Here is a 14,264-nt window from a genome sequence, read left to right as displayed (position 1 = left end):
TTATATTAACATCTAGATACTTACAATGATCCCCAAAAGGAACTTTCACCCCATCAACGCAGTAATTAAAACTGAGAGGACTTTTCCTGCTTGTGAAACTCACAACCTGACTTTTAACCCCGTTTATCAACATACCATAGCCTGCTGTCAATCTCACAACATTTTCGAGGTCACATTGCAGTTGCTCACAATCTTGTAACTTATTTATCACTCTATAGAGAATAACATCATCCGATTCCACTCCTTTACTCATATCATTTATATATATAAGAAAACATAAAGGTCCGATAATACTGCCTTGAGAAATTCCCCTCTTAATTATTACAGGGTCAGATAAAGCTTCACCTACTGTAATTCTCTGAGATCTATTTTCTAGAAATATAGCAACCCATTCAGTCACTCTTTTGTCTAGTCCAATTGCACTCATTTTTGCCAGTAGTCTCCCATGATCCACCCTATCAAATGCTTTAGACAGGTCAATCGCAATACAGTCCATTTGAATCCAAGATATCTGCTATATCTTGCTGGAATCCTACAAGTTGAGCTTCAGTGGAATGACCTTTCCTAAAACCGAATTGCCTTCTAGCGAACCAGTTATTAATTTCACAAACATGTCTAATATAATCAGAAAGAATGCCTTCCCAAAGCTTACATACAATGCATGTCAAACTTAATGGCCTGTAATTTTCAGCTTTATGTCTATCACCCTTTCCTTTATACACAGGGGCTACTATAGCAACTCTCCATTCATCTGGTATAGCTCCTCCGACCAAACAATAATCAAATAAGTACTTCAGATATGGTACTATATCCCAACCCATTGTCTTTAATATATCCCCAGAAATCTGATCAATTCCAGCCGCTTTTCAAGTTTTCAACTGTTGTATCTTATTGTAAATGTCATTGTTATCATATGTAAATTTTATTACTTCTTTGGCCTTAGTCTCCTCCTCTATCTCGACATTATCCTTGTAACCAACAATCTTTACATACTGCTGACTGAATACTTCTGCCTTTTGAAGATCCTCACATACACACTCCCCTTGTTCATTAATTATTCCTGGAATGTCCTTCTTGGAACCTGTTTCTGCCTTAAAATACCTGTACATACCCTTCCATTTTTCACTAAAATTCGTATGACTGCCAATTATGCTTGCCATCATATTATCCTTAGCTGCCTTCTTTGCTAGATTCAATTTTCTAGTAAGTTCCTTCAATTTCTCCTTACTTCCACAGCCATTTCTAACTCTATTTCTTTCCAGTCTGCACCTCCTTCTTAGTCTCTTTATTTCTCTATTATAATAAGGTGGGTCTTTACCATTCCTTACCACCCTTAATGGTACAAACCTGTTTTCGCATACCTCAACAATTTCTTTAAACCCATCCCAGAGTCTGTTTACATTTTTATTTACCGTTTTCCACCGATCATAGTTACTTTTTAGAAACTGCCTCAAGCCTGCTTTATCAGCCATATGGTACTGCCTAACAGTCCTACTTTTAAGACCTTCCTTTCTATCACATTTATTTTTAACTACCACAAAAACAGCTTCATGATCACTAATACCATCTATTACTTCAGTTTCCCTATAGAGCTCATCTGGTTTTTATCAGCACGACATCCAGGATATTTTTCCCTCTGGTTGGTTCCATCACTTTCTGAATCAGCTGTCCTTCCCATATTAACTTATTTGCCATTTGTTGGTCATGCTTCCTGTTGTTCGCATTTCCTTCCCAATTGACATCTGGCAAATTCAGATCTCCCGCTACAATCACATTTCTTTCCATGTCGTTTCCCACATAGTTGACCATCCTATCAAATAATTCCGAATCCGCGTCAGTGCTACCCTTTCCCGATCTGTACACTCCAAATATATCAAGTTGCCTATTATCTTTAGAAATGAGCCTTGCACCTAGAATTTCATGTGTCTCATCTTTAACTTTTTCGTAGGTTACAAATTCTTCTTTCACCAGAATGAACACTCCCCCTCCCACCCTTCCTATCCTATCTCTACGATACACACTCCAGTGCCGTGAAAAAATTTCTGCATCCATTATATCATTTCTCAGCCATGATTCAATTCCTATTACAATATCTGGTAAATATATATCTATTAAATTACTTAATTCTATTCCTTTCCTTACAATACTTCTACAGTTCAACACTAAGAATTTTATGTCATCCCTACTTGATTTCCAGTTCCCTGTTCCCTTATCACCGCTCCCTAGGCCATCCCGTTTCCCTGAATGTACCTCCCTATTACTGTTCCAAACAAATTTCCTAACTTATACGTACCACTGCGGTTTAAATGAAGGCCATCTGATCGCAGATCCCTATCTCCTACCCACCCATTAGGATCTAGAAATTTCACTCCCAGTTTCCCACATACCCACTCCATAGTCTCATTTAATGGAATAGTAAAGAAACAAATCAACCTTTTAATGGAGCCATTCCTAACAGTAGCTATAATAACTTGCATAAATACCAATGTTCTCAATTTCCAGTATATTATTTTTGTCAATTACATATGGTCTTTCTGCCAAAATCGTTGCAGATCTATAGTTACAATCATATTAACATCACTGCACCCAAAGTTCAGTAACTGAACGGGCACAGTCGAACATATCACAACTTCAAGAACTCTTGACATTTGTTAAGGTAGGCTACTTTTGAAGTGGTGCCTTTTTGTTTGTGGAATACATAGGCTGGTCTAGCTCCTTTATATATACTGTACTTTAAACAGGACCTAAACCTTCTGGAATATTCTTAAACTACATAAAACCTTGTAACTTTGAATATTCTTGAAATATTTGAAACACTGACATGCCAAAATATTGGTGACCATTCTGGAAATTCTGTGAAAATCAGGAATATTCTGGAACATTCTACAGGAATCCAGAACCTTCTGGAATGTTCTGGCTATTTCAAGCAATTTGGATGCTTATGGAGAAATCTGGAATATTTCAGCATATTCTGCACAATATGTCTGCTATGTTACAAAGCCAAATTTTCTAGAAATAGCTTTTGACACAAGAAAGCCTATTTACAAACTATTAGTTGATGGTCTTTCAGGTTATTGACAAAGCAAGAAACCAAAAGATGTCTTGTCTCCTAATGCAGGCCGAGAAAGCGTCGATCTGCAGTAAATATTAGTATGTAATTTGTAAATTGTATAATTTCACGAATCAATAATTCAATTATTCTCAAATGGCAGTATCAGATAATTGAATTGAATGCAGTACACATTAATTAAATTACATTATAAAACCGTAACACGGGATGATCTTGTAATGCATTACCTGTCACTGGTAATCTGCACTTGCATTACTTCTTCGTGCAGTCCTGCTTAACACTGCTGATAATGTTGCTCTGAGGAGATGTCATCTTTCAAATGAAAGATGTTTTACTAATATCCTGTGTATCACACTGTAAGTAGACACTGAAGTATTTTTCTCAGAGTAATTAAAGCGCTAACATTTTGAGTGAAGGATGTGTTCCTATATACCCTAAGTAACCAATGTTATGTAATTCATTGTCTAGCCGAGTTTCCTGCCACTGGCCAGCACTGTTCGGAATACAGTCGTCTCCATCCTATTAACACAGCCTTTCAAACTTTACTTTTTGTCAAGCGTATAAAATCAGGCTGATTACAATATTTCAAGCTCAGTTTCAGATGTGCTGGAGAAGCATCAGTAAGGGAGAATTGTGAAGAGTGGCTTAGCTAGGCAAATAGGGTGGTCTAATACTTCCCTCTGGACTGTACATCATCTGTTGGAGAGGAAGAAATCTTCATGGTGGTATAGGTGAGTCTGTCTCTCAACTATGTTCACTTCCTTCTAAAAAGAGCATTTTCAGTTAGAAAAATAATTACATAGCTTTGATATCTAGACACTTGTGTTTTAGTTCAGAAAGGTAGCATTGAAAATGATTTTCCGTTTGAGAGAAATATTTAAAAGTAGTTGTAGTTTGGTAAACACGGATATTATGAGTTCTATGAATCTCTTTCCTTATAGATCATCCTGAAGTCAGGATTTATTCAGCGGCCCATATTAAGCTGTCCTCAGAGAAAATAGTCTTTAGACTGGTGGCTGTGGTGGTAAGTTTTGGACTCTGTATAGAATATAAATTATGACAAGGACAAAGTGTTGGGATTGCTTTGGTTCTGCTTTCTGGCTGGGATATTGTTCAGTGTTGCCGTTTCTGATATTTTACAAATGTTTCCATTTCTTGCAAGGTGTATGTACAAAAGTAGCTTTGAACATTATCTTCCTTTTGAACAGAAATATTTAATAGTAGTAGTCTGGTAAACAGAGCTTCCATAGCTCAGACGGCAGCACGTCGGCCTCTCACCACTGGATACCGTGGTTCAAATCCCAGTCACTCCATGTGAGATTTGGGCTGGACAAAGCGGAGGCCGGACAGGTTTTTCTCCGGGTACTCTGGTTTTCCCTGTCATTCTTCATTCCAGCAACTCTCTCCATACTCATTTCATAGCATCTATCAGTCATTAATAAATCACTTTGGGAGTGGCGACCCCACCGTACTAACAGCCTATATCTGCTTCATTCATTACATCCCTGACCCGGTCAATGACTGGAAAACAGGTTGTAGGTTTTCATTTTTCAGTCTGGTAAACAGAGATATTGTGTATTCTGTGAATCTGTCTTCTTACAGATTGTTCTGAAGGCAGCATTTATTCCATGTTAAGCTGTCCTGAGGTCCTTTGAGATTATTTATTTACGTAACTGTCTCCCAATGGAGGTAGCCCCAAAGGACTCGGTATACCCACAATACAGCCAGATGCAGGTCTTCTTGATTTGACACCCGTTCGTGACCAGCGCATTGTGATGAGGTTGAAACGATGATGAAGACGACACATACACCCAGCCCCCGTGCCAGAGGAATTAACCGGTTGTGGTTCAAATTCCCGACTCTGCCGGACTCCTGTGACCAAAGGCCAACCGTGGAGGTGGACAGGACAGGAATGAAGATATGTCTCCCTCAATCAGTAAACAGGTGGAAGGAGTTAGGGAAAACAGGTGGCTAATTTTTAAGACCAAGGAAAATGGGGGCTAAGGGAGTGGGGTCAGGAGAGGTAATGGTGAAGAATCAGCATGAGTCACTGCAGGTGGAAGATGGAGATCAGGGAAGTGTTAAAGAAGAAAGCGAAATGTAGAGAAGAGGGAGGTGGAACAGGGTAATGACAGGGTTAAAGAAGTGGGTTCTGCGGGCATCTGGGAAGTTATGGGAGAACAGGAGAGGAGGGTAGAGTTGAGGCTCTGGTCATGGCTGACTCAATTGTCAGGCATGTGAGAAAAGTGTGTGGAGGAAAGGGAACCAGGGTAGAGTGTTATCCAGGAATTAGGTTAAAGCAGGTGTTGTGGAAAATAGAAAGAAGAGAGAGGGTAAGGAGAAAGTGGTAATTTTCCACATTGAGGGCAGCTGTATCAGAAAATGATGGAACCAACTGTAATCCTTCATCACAAACTTACACCAGAATCATGGTTTCAGAGTTAATCTGCCTGCATGGCACGCAGGCCGCTGTCAACAATCACATAGTTGAAACAAAAGAGTCACCATAATACCAAATTACTATCACTAGAGGAACAAAATAAGATAAAAAAGTATTTAGGTCATAGCCTAGTCTATCTCCCGCCTAGCCCAGGAGTATCCAACTCCATTGTGCCAGTCTTCAAAGTCTTCTACGGAACAAGGCTAATGGCATCCGATCTCGGAGCTCGGTACCAATGGAACTGGTTGGTCGCTAGCAGGCAAGGCAGAAACAACTGCAGAGCGCTCAGTTCAAGAGAGACTGCACACGCGCAAGTCAAGGATTTGCTTACTGATCGAATGTAGAAAATCAAAGCTATTGACGTAATAATTGCAGGTCACAGTTTTTAAATTAAATATGCGTGGTAGACTTCACAAATAGACGACATTTTCAAACAATGGGTGATGACGTTAGATAATATTTCGACACACAAGTAGACATGCCAGATAAATAAATATTCGTAGATGTTGTCACGTTACACCAACTAGAGAGAGAAATATTCTAGATGTGATGCTGACAAAACCAGATGAGCTCTATAGGGAAACTGAAGTGATAGATGGTATAAGTGACCATGAAGCTGTTTTTGTCTTCTGTTACCATAGCTGATACACTAGTAGTGGGTACCGGTATTACATTTTCTGTGATTTGTAACTAAGCAGCAAGTGTTCGGCTAGAGAATGAATGTCTTAATAAATGAAATGGCATATGACTTTTAGTGCCAGGAGTATTCGAGGACATGTTTGGCTCACCAAGTGCAGGTTGTTTTTTGATTTGGCGCTCGTAGGCGACCTGTACGTCATGATGTGGATGAAATGATCAAGATGATGCATACATCCCGCCCCCGTGCCAGCGGAATTAACCAAGGATGATTAAAATGCCCAACCCTGCCGAGAATCGAACCCGAGACCCCCGTGACCAAAGGCCGCATGCTAACCATTGAGCTGGACAATGAGTTAATAAGCCGCATTCGTCCTCTATGATAACTGAATCTCCCTTTAATAACAAGAAAGCCACAGCAAGCAAAAGACACGGTCCTGACAATCACCACTGAACACTGCATTTGATTGCTGTTAAGTTAGCCTATCGACTGCGGCAAACACATGAGCCTAGTAGCCAGCACGGTGAGCTCTGTGCTGTTTTACCGAGTGTATCGAATGTGCAAGTGCGGCCTGACAATCACCACTGAACACTGCATTTGATTGCTGTTAAGTTAGCCTATCGACTGCGGCAAACACACGAGCCTAGTAGCCAGCACGGTGAGCTCTGTGCTGTTTTACCGAGTGTATCGAATGCGCAAGACACGGTCCTGACAATCACCACTGAACACTGCATTTGATTGCTGTTAAGTTAGCCTATCGACTGCGGCAAACACACGAGCCTAGTAGCCAGCACGGTGAGCTCTGTGCTGTTTTACTGAGTGTATCAAATGCGCAAGTGCGGCCTGACCAATTAAAGCTCCTCGTGTTTGCCTTGGAGAAATGGCAAACAGAGCGTACAGTCGACAGAGGCAAAGCTTTTGTCACTTAAAGTGATATTTATGCGGAAGAGAATGAGGTTTTATGGTTGTTATAATACAATAGTAAGTAAGCAATTTATATGCCATAATATTATGTAGTCGTATTCATTGATCTTTCGTTTTAGATGGTGTTAGCCCAGCTAACATGGCAAACATAGACCCACCATGCGTGATGGAAGGGCATGTATAGATATTTTAAGACAGAAACAGGTTCCAGGAAGGCCATTCCTGGGATCATTAATGAACAAGGGCAGTGTACGTGCAAGGAGTTAAGGAGGGCAGCGTATGTAAAGTTGGATATAAAGATTTTGTCCAGATAGAGGAAGTGACTAATACTGGTGAATTACTGGAATTTACCTATGGTAATAAAAATAATTGAAAGCGAGCTGGGATTGATAAGATTTCTGGGGTTATATTAAAGGCTACCGGCTGGGATATAGTGCCAAATCTGAAATACTTATTTGATTACTGTTTGAGTGAAGGAGCGATACCCACTTAATGGAGAGTTGTAATGGTAGCCCCAGTGTACCGTACAAGGGAAAGGGTGATAAACATAAGGAGGAAGAGTTATTCCAGTGAAGTTCAACTTGTAGAATTCCAACAAGGAATAGAAGATATTTTAGATTCAGGTCAAATGGACTGTATCACTATTGACTGATGCAAGGCTTTTGACAGGCTAGATCATGGGAGATTACTGGCAAAAATGAGGGCTGTTGGACTAAATAAGAGTGGTTGAATGGGTGGTTATATGTCTAGAGAGTAGAACTGTGAGAATTCGAGTAGGTGAAGTGTTCTCATCCTGTCACGATGAAGGAGGAGTTCCTGCAGGGCAGTGTTACCGGACCTTTTAAGACTAAATATCACAGAGTAGGTTATATAAATGAGGTGTTATAGACCACCTCACACGATTATGAGAGTAATTAGAGGTTGTAGTAAGGATGTAAAGGAGAGGGCATGTAAGTCCGTGGTACGATCCCAATTAGTTTATGCAACCTTCACCAGGACTACTTGATCCAAAGAAAAGCAGCTCGATTTGTTCTGGGTGATTTCCATCAAAGGAGTAGTGTTGGGCTGGAAGACTTGGGAGTAAGGAGACAAGCTGCGAGTGGAGAGTTGGCATTAGTAGACGAATAGGCTTGAATGGAGCTTTCACAAGTAGGGAAGATGAAGATGAAGTTGGAACTCATTCATTTATAAGATGAGGAGTAAGGGATTTTTCCAAGTTCTTTTGAAAATATATAAGAAAAATCTAGGTGAAGAATTGATCTGCAACCTGGGCGACTGGTAAACTACCTGGGAAAGAAACAGGTTGAAGTGTTTCATTCTTGAAACAACACCATCAGACCACACTCAAAAGTATTTAGAAATGTATTACCAAATTGTCTTCCTGTTTAAATGCTTAAAACTTGGAATTTTGAACTTATCTAATGAAGTCCTCGTTTCCCTCCATCCTAGCATTAGAATGCAAGTTGTAGTCTGCTGTTGGCGTGAGTTGAGCGGTTCAGTTGACTGGTAATCCGTTAACCTTGCATCTAATGAAGTCCTCGCTTCCCTCCACCCTAGCATTAGAATTCAAGTTGTAGTCTGCTGTTGGCGAGAGTTCAGCGGTTCAGTTGACTAGTAATCTCCGCTTCCCTCCACCCTAGCATTAGAATGCAAGTTGTAGTCTGGCGTTGGCGAGAGTTCAGCGGTTCAGTTGACTAGTAATCCCCGCTCCCCTCCACCCTAGCATTAGAATGCAAGTTGTAGTCTGCCATTGGCGGGAGTTCAGCGGTTCAGTTGACTAGCAATCCTCGCTTCCCTCCACCCTAGCATTAGAATGCAAGTTGTAGTCTGCCGTTGGCGAGAGTTCAGCGGTTCAGTTGACTAGTAATCCCCGCTTCCCTCCACCCTAGCATTAGAATGCAAGTTGTAGTCTGCCGTTAGCGAGAGTTCAGCGGTTCAGTTGACTAGTAATCCCCGCTTCCCTCCACCCTAGCATTAGAATGCAAGTTGTAGTCTGCCGTTAGCGAGAGTTCAGCGGTTCAGTTGACTAGTAATCCCCGCTTCCCTCCACCCTAGCATTAGAATGCAAGTTGTAGTCTGCCATTGGCGCGAGTTCAGCGGTTCAGTTGACTAGCAATCCTCGCTTCCCTCCACCCTAGCATTAGAATGCAAGTTGTAGTCTGCCATTGGCGTGAGTTCAGCGGACTAGTTTACCTCCGGAATATTTTACCCGGGAGGAAGCCATCATCAGTACATCATTCATACAGAGAGAGCTGCATGTCCTCAGGAGTTAGTTACAGCTGTAGTTTCCCATTGTTTTCAGCCGTGTAGCAGTATCAACACAGCTAAGCCATGTTGAGTATTATTACAAGGCCATATCAGTCAATCATCTAGACTGCCGCCCTTGCAACTTCCGAAAGGCTGCTACCCCCCTTTCGATGAACCATTCCCTACTCTGGTCTCTCAACAGAATGGTTGCACCTGCGGCTCAGCTATCTGCTTCATTGGGACACGCAAGCCTTCCCACCACAGCACGGTCACATGGTTCACAATATCATTTACCGAATGATTTCTCTCTTTATTCAGCAGAACTATAATGTATGTCAAACGCCTTCTCTATACACTGCACCAATCTGGTGTGTCTCTCACGCTGGTCTGGGTCGCCAGTCATAATGGTATACACGGTAATGAACAAGCAGATTTCTATGCCACACAAGCTGCTCGTCTGCCAACACCTCCGCTTCGAATATCAGTTCCTCCCACGGATTATTATCCAATCCTCAAAGATAGAGCTTATCGTGCTTGGCAGTAGGATTGGAACATTTCCGCAGTAAATAAGGGCAAATTTTATTATAATTTACAGCCATTAATCCCCCCTAATCCTTGGTACGGTATATGAAAGGCTCGTATTCCCGTCACATCACGCGCTCACACCTCAATATAAATGCAGATTTCGTCTGACCAGCCTTCCTACATGTATATGCGGCTGACGAGAGGGGGACTCCAATGCCCTGCATATGCTTCCGCTCGCCACATCTTTTTACATCGTCTTATGTGTCTCAAGCACCCTTTCCCAACCAGCGTCTTTACAGTCCCACTCCTACCACAGTTGAAGCGATCAATAAGTTTCTAGATTATGCTAAGATTGTTTTGTAAACTTCAGTGTTATGTTCTCCGTTCAAGGTCATATACGCCTGCTTCCACTGGTGTATTTCGTATTTCACTTTTCCCTCCTTTCCTACAAGATGTGGAGTTTATGCGTATATGTGATATGATATGAGAGGAGGTACAGTACGTTTTGTTTGTCATTATTGTGCGAGTGAACCCACTAGCTCAAGATTTGTGACTGGGTGAAATAAAAGTGCCCATTATAATTATATTCCCAAGAAGAAAAGATAACACTTTACTTTTAGGTGCTAATTAAAACATTTTTAATTGCTCCACTTATTATCATTCTATTAAAATTGTTTTGCGAACTATGCAGGGGTTTTAATGAGCATATATTCGGCTGCCTATTATTTTCCGTTACATTATTTTCCGAACTGTCCTTGCAGTATTATTATTATTATTATTATTATGATTATAATTATTATTATTATTATTATTATTATTATTATTATTATTATTATTATTATTATTATTATTATTATTATTAAATTCAATCGGCATTCACTCTATGGAAGGCACGTATATCATAAGAATAAAAATAGTAATATTAAAAAATCTACAAGTGCAGACCAAAGACTTCAACGCAGAACTGAAAGTTACACGTCGAAAATAAAACAAAGCGCATAGGCGTTAGGAAGATAACAGTTAAAAAAAAAAAAAAGGTACGATTATAGATTTTGTATGTGGCATTTCTTTGAGGTCCGTTTTTGTTGCTTGTTAAATACTTCCTAGTTTATGCTAAAAAGACGAGTTGTGGAACCAACAGGAGAGGATTGTGGAGGCACGTAATAAATTCACAGAGGCTTGCAGACGGAATACAGAAAGACAGGACCATCAGTAATGATGATATTTAAAAAAATACAAATTGCAAAGAAATTGTTGACACAATGTTGAAAAACTGCGAGAAGATGGGTTGCACTGCGATTGTAAATGCTCACTTGCTACACTTTCACATCGAAAACTCGGGGGCATATCGTGAAGAGCAGAATACGAGGTTCGTACCCAAAGAGATGGACTACTGTCGAAGAGGGACACTAATATTTGTAGTTGTACGACAGTTCGTGGAGTATTTTAAGTGTGTGTTTAAAAATAGTCCTTATGTAAAACAGTATTTTAATATTTGTGTTTTATTCATCTTTAATACATAGATGTCATCCATAGACCAAAGCTATAATTTAGTGGGTACATCTAAAAACGAAGCATGAGACAATAGTTTGATCTCATATTAAGTGTAGGTGTTTCTGAACTGTGGACTTCACGTTTAGTTTGTTACCTGAGGGTAAAGTGGCCTAACAGAATTTATGTAAGATATCCCGACACTGTACTAATTAATAGCATCAAGAGGGCTAACAAGAAAAATGTCATAATTCTCGGGTGTATCGAAATATTCTGTGCAATACGTTATTTCCGAACTTATGTTTTTACCGTTCGAGTAAAATATTCGCCGTTATAATTTGTCCCAATATTTTACCGTGTGAGCTCTGAGAGAGGGATATTGTTCAGTCGTCATGGTAACATGTATCGAGGGAATTTAGCATCTCATTAGCTTCTGCTAACACTATGGTATAGTAGTTGTGGAAAACAATAAAAGCTATTTCTAGAATCACCATGTTTTCAGAGAATCACCCGACTGGTGTTGTTAGACAACACAATATTTCTCTTCAGTACAGTTCAGGGAGGAAGTGACAAGTGCAGAACCCCACCCCAGGAGGCCGTTCCTCCCTCGCGTGGCCAATGTCCAACACTTGCTATAAATGGTGGCCTAGCGACTCCAAGGATACTAGTGGTATGCAGGGTCGAGTGCATGATCCTCATCTTAGTCACTAAGGAGTAGGCCTACTTAATAGTAATATATTTGCTTTACGAACCACTAAATACAGTACTTTTGCAGTTTTCGGAGATACCGAATTGCCGGAATTTAGTCCCGCAGGAGTTCTTTCACGTGCCAGTAAATCTACCGACACGCGGCTAACGTATGTAAATACCACGGGACGTTAGGGTCAACCGTCTGGGCCACTCAACCCGGCGGAGCATTACAACTTAACACAGTAAAATGTCCGCCTCTGTGGTGTAGTGGTTAGCTGCCACGATACTTGAAAAGTGGTACGAGGGCTGGAACGGGGTCCACTCAGCCTCGGGAGGTTCAACTGTGTAGAGGAGGGTTCGATTCCCACCTCAGCCATCCTCGAAGTGGTTTTCCGTAGTTTCCCACTTCTCCTCCAGGAAAATGCTGGGAAGGTACCTAACTTAAGGAGGAGGGAAGGAAGCGGCCGTGGCCTTGTCTATCCCTTCCAATTTTCACATCTCCCCACGAGGCCCGTGTTCAGCGTAGCAGGTGAGGCGCCTGGACAAGGTACTGGTCCTCCTTCCCAGTTTTATCCCCGCCCCAAAGTCTCACGCGCCAGGACACTGTCCTTGAGGCGGTAGAGGTGGGATCCCTCGCCGAGTCCGAGGGAAAAACCAACCGTGGAGAGTAAACAGATTAAGAAAGAAAAGTGCACAAAACATCTCCTGTAATGTTTCATTTTAATTCTAATGTCTTCTAACTAGGTTATGGTTTTCGGACACGCCGAGGTGCCGGAATTTAGTCCCGCAGGAGTTCTTTTACGTGCCAGTAAATCTAGCGACATGAGGCTGACGCATTTGAGCACCTGAACCAGTATCGAACCTGCCAAGTTGGCCTCAGAAGGGCAGCGCTCTACTGTATTAGAACAGAAACGTCGTTTGTTATACGTGCAGTATATATTTTGGATATTGTGAAAATGAAATGGCGTATGGCTTTTAGTGCTAGGAGTGTCGGATGACAAATTCGGCTCGCCAGGTGCAGATAATCCGATTTGACACCCCTAGGCGACCTGCGCGTCGTGATGAGGATGAAATGATGAAGACAACACATACACCCAGCCCCCGTGCCAGCGAAATTAACTAATGATCGTTAAATTTCCCCTGCAGGGAATCGAACCCGGGACCCGTGTGACCCAAGGCCAGCACGCTAACCATTTAGCCATGGAGCCGGACTTGGATATTGTACATGTAGGATCGCAGCATGCTATTACCTGACTAACGAACTATTTTGATGTCTCCCCGCACAGGCGTTCTGCGCTAGCATCAACCAACATGAGCACATGTCTACAGCATGGCTGGTTTTCTCGCTGACGGCGGTATAGCCGTAATATTATCGTTCTCAAGCCTCCGTAGCTCAGGCGGCAGCGCGTCGGCCTCTCACCGCTGGGTTCCGTCGTTCAAATCCTGGTCACTCCATGTGAGATTTGTGCTGGTCAAAGCGGAGGCGGGGCAGGTTTTTCTCCGGGTCATCTTTCCTTCCAGCAACTCTCTCCAGTTATCACCTAATTTCATCCGTCAGTCATTAATCATTGCCCCAGAGGAGTGTGACAGGCTTCGGCAGCCGGCACAATTCCTATCCTCGCCGCAAGATTCATTCCATCCCTGACCCTGTCAATAACTAGAAAACAGGTTGTAGGTTTTCATTCAGGGCAGTATCATTAAATTTGTGTTATTCCTTCAGTGAATTCATAAGAATAATAATTTACCGCGCTATCGCAGTCCCACTGGTGCGCATGCGGGCAAGGGAGCGAACATGTGACCAACCCAACGTCATGCTGGCAACCAGTCGAGTGTAGACATTGGAGTTGTGTTGTGTGGTCTGGGCTGGAAAGTGTCGAGTGCCGCATCACTATTGGTCAGAGCATACTCCGGTGAGTGACAATTTGCATTTTATTTGTAATGTTATAGGAACACCAGACAGTCGGTTATTGTGGTAATTTCTAAGATCATGCTCTGTTACAGTAAGATAAATTCCACAGAGGTAAACGTGCCAGTTTCGTGCAGAACCTAAAAATTGAATAGGGTAAGTCTCTCTCAGATAGATTTAGATGCATGCCGCCTTTTGACGAGCGTCAGTCCTGTCTCGTTCGACTCTCGTATGGCGCTTTATCGGTTCCGTGTTTTCCAATAAATATTTTCTTGAAAAATATCCGTGTTCCAAATTCCATAGTTCCGTGAAGGCTTGTTGAACGTGTGCTGGC

This window comes from Anabrus simplex, chromosome 13, assembly GCF_040414725.1.
Source record: "Anabrus simplex isolate iqAnaSimp1 chromosome 13, ASM4041472v1, whole genome shotgun sequence".
Lineage (NCBI taxonomy): Eukaryota > Metazoa > Arthropoda > Insecta > Orthoptera > Tettigoniidae > Anabrus > Anabrus simplex.
The sequence above is the reverse complement of the archived record's forward strand: the minus strand, read 5'-3'. Positions refer to the sequence as shown.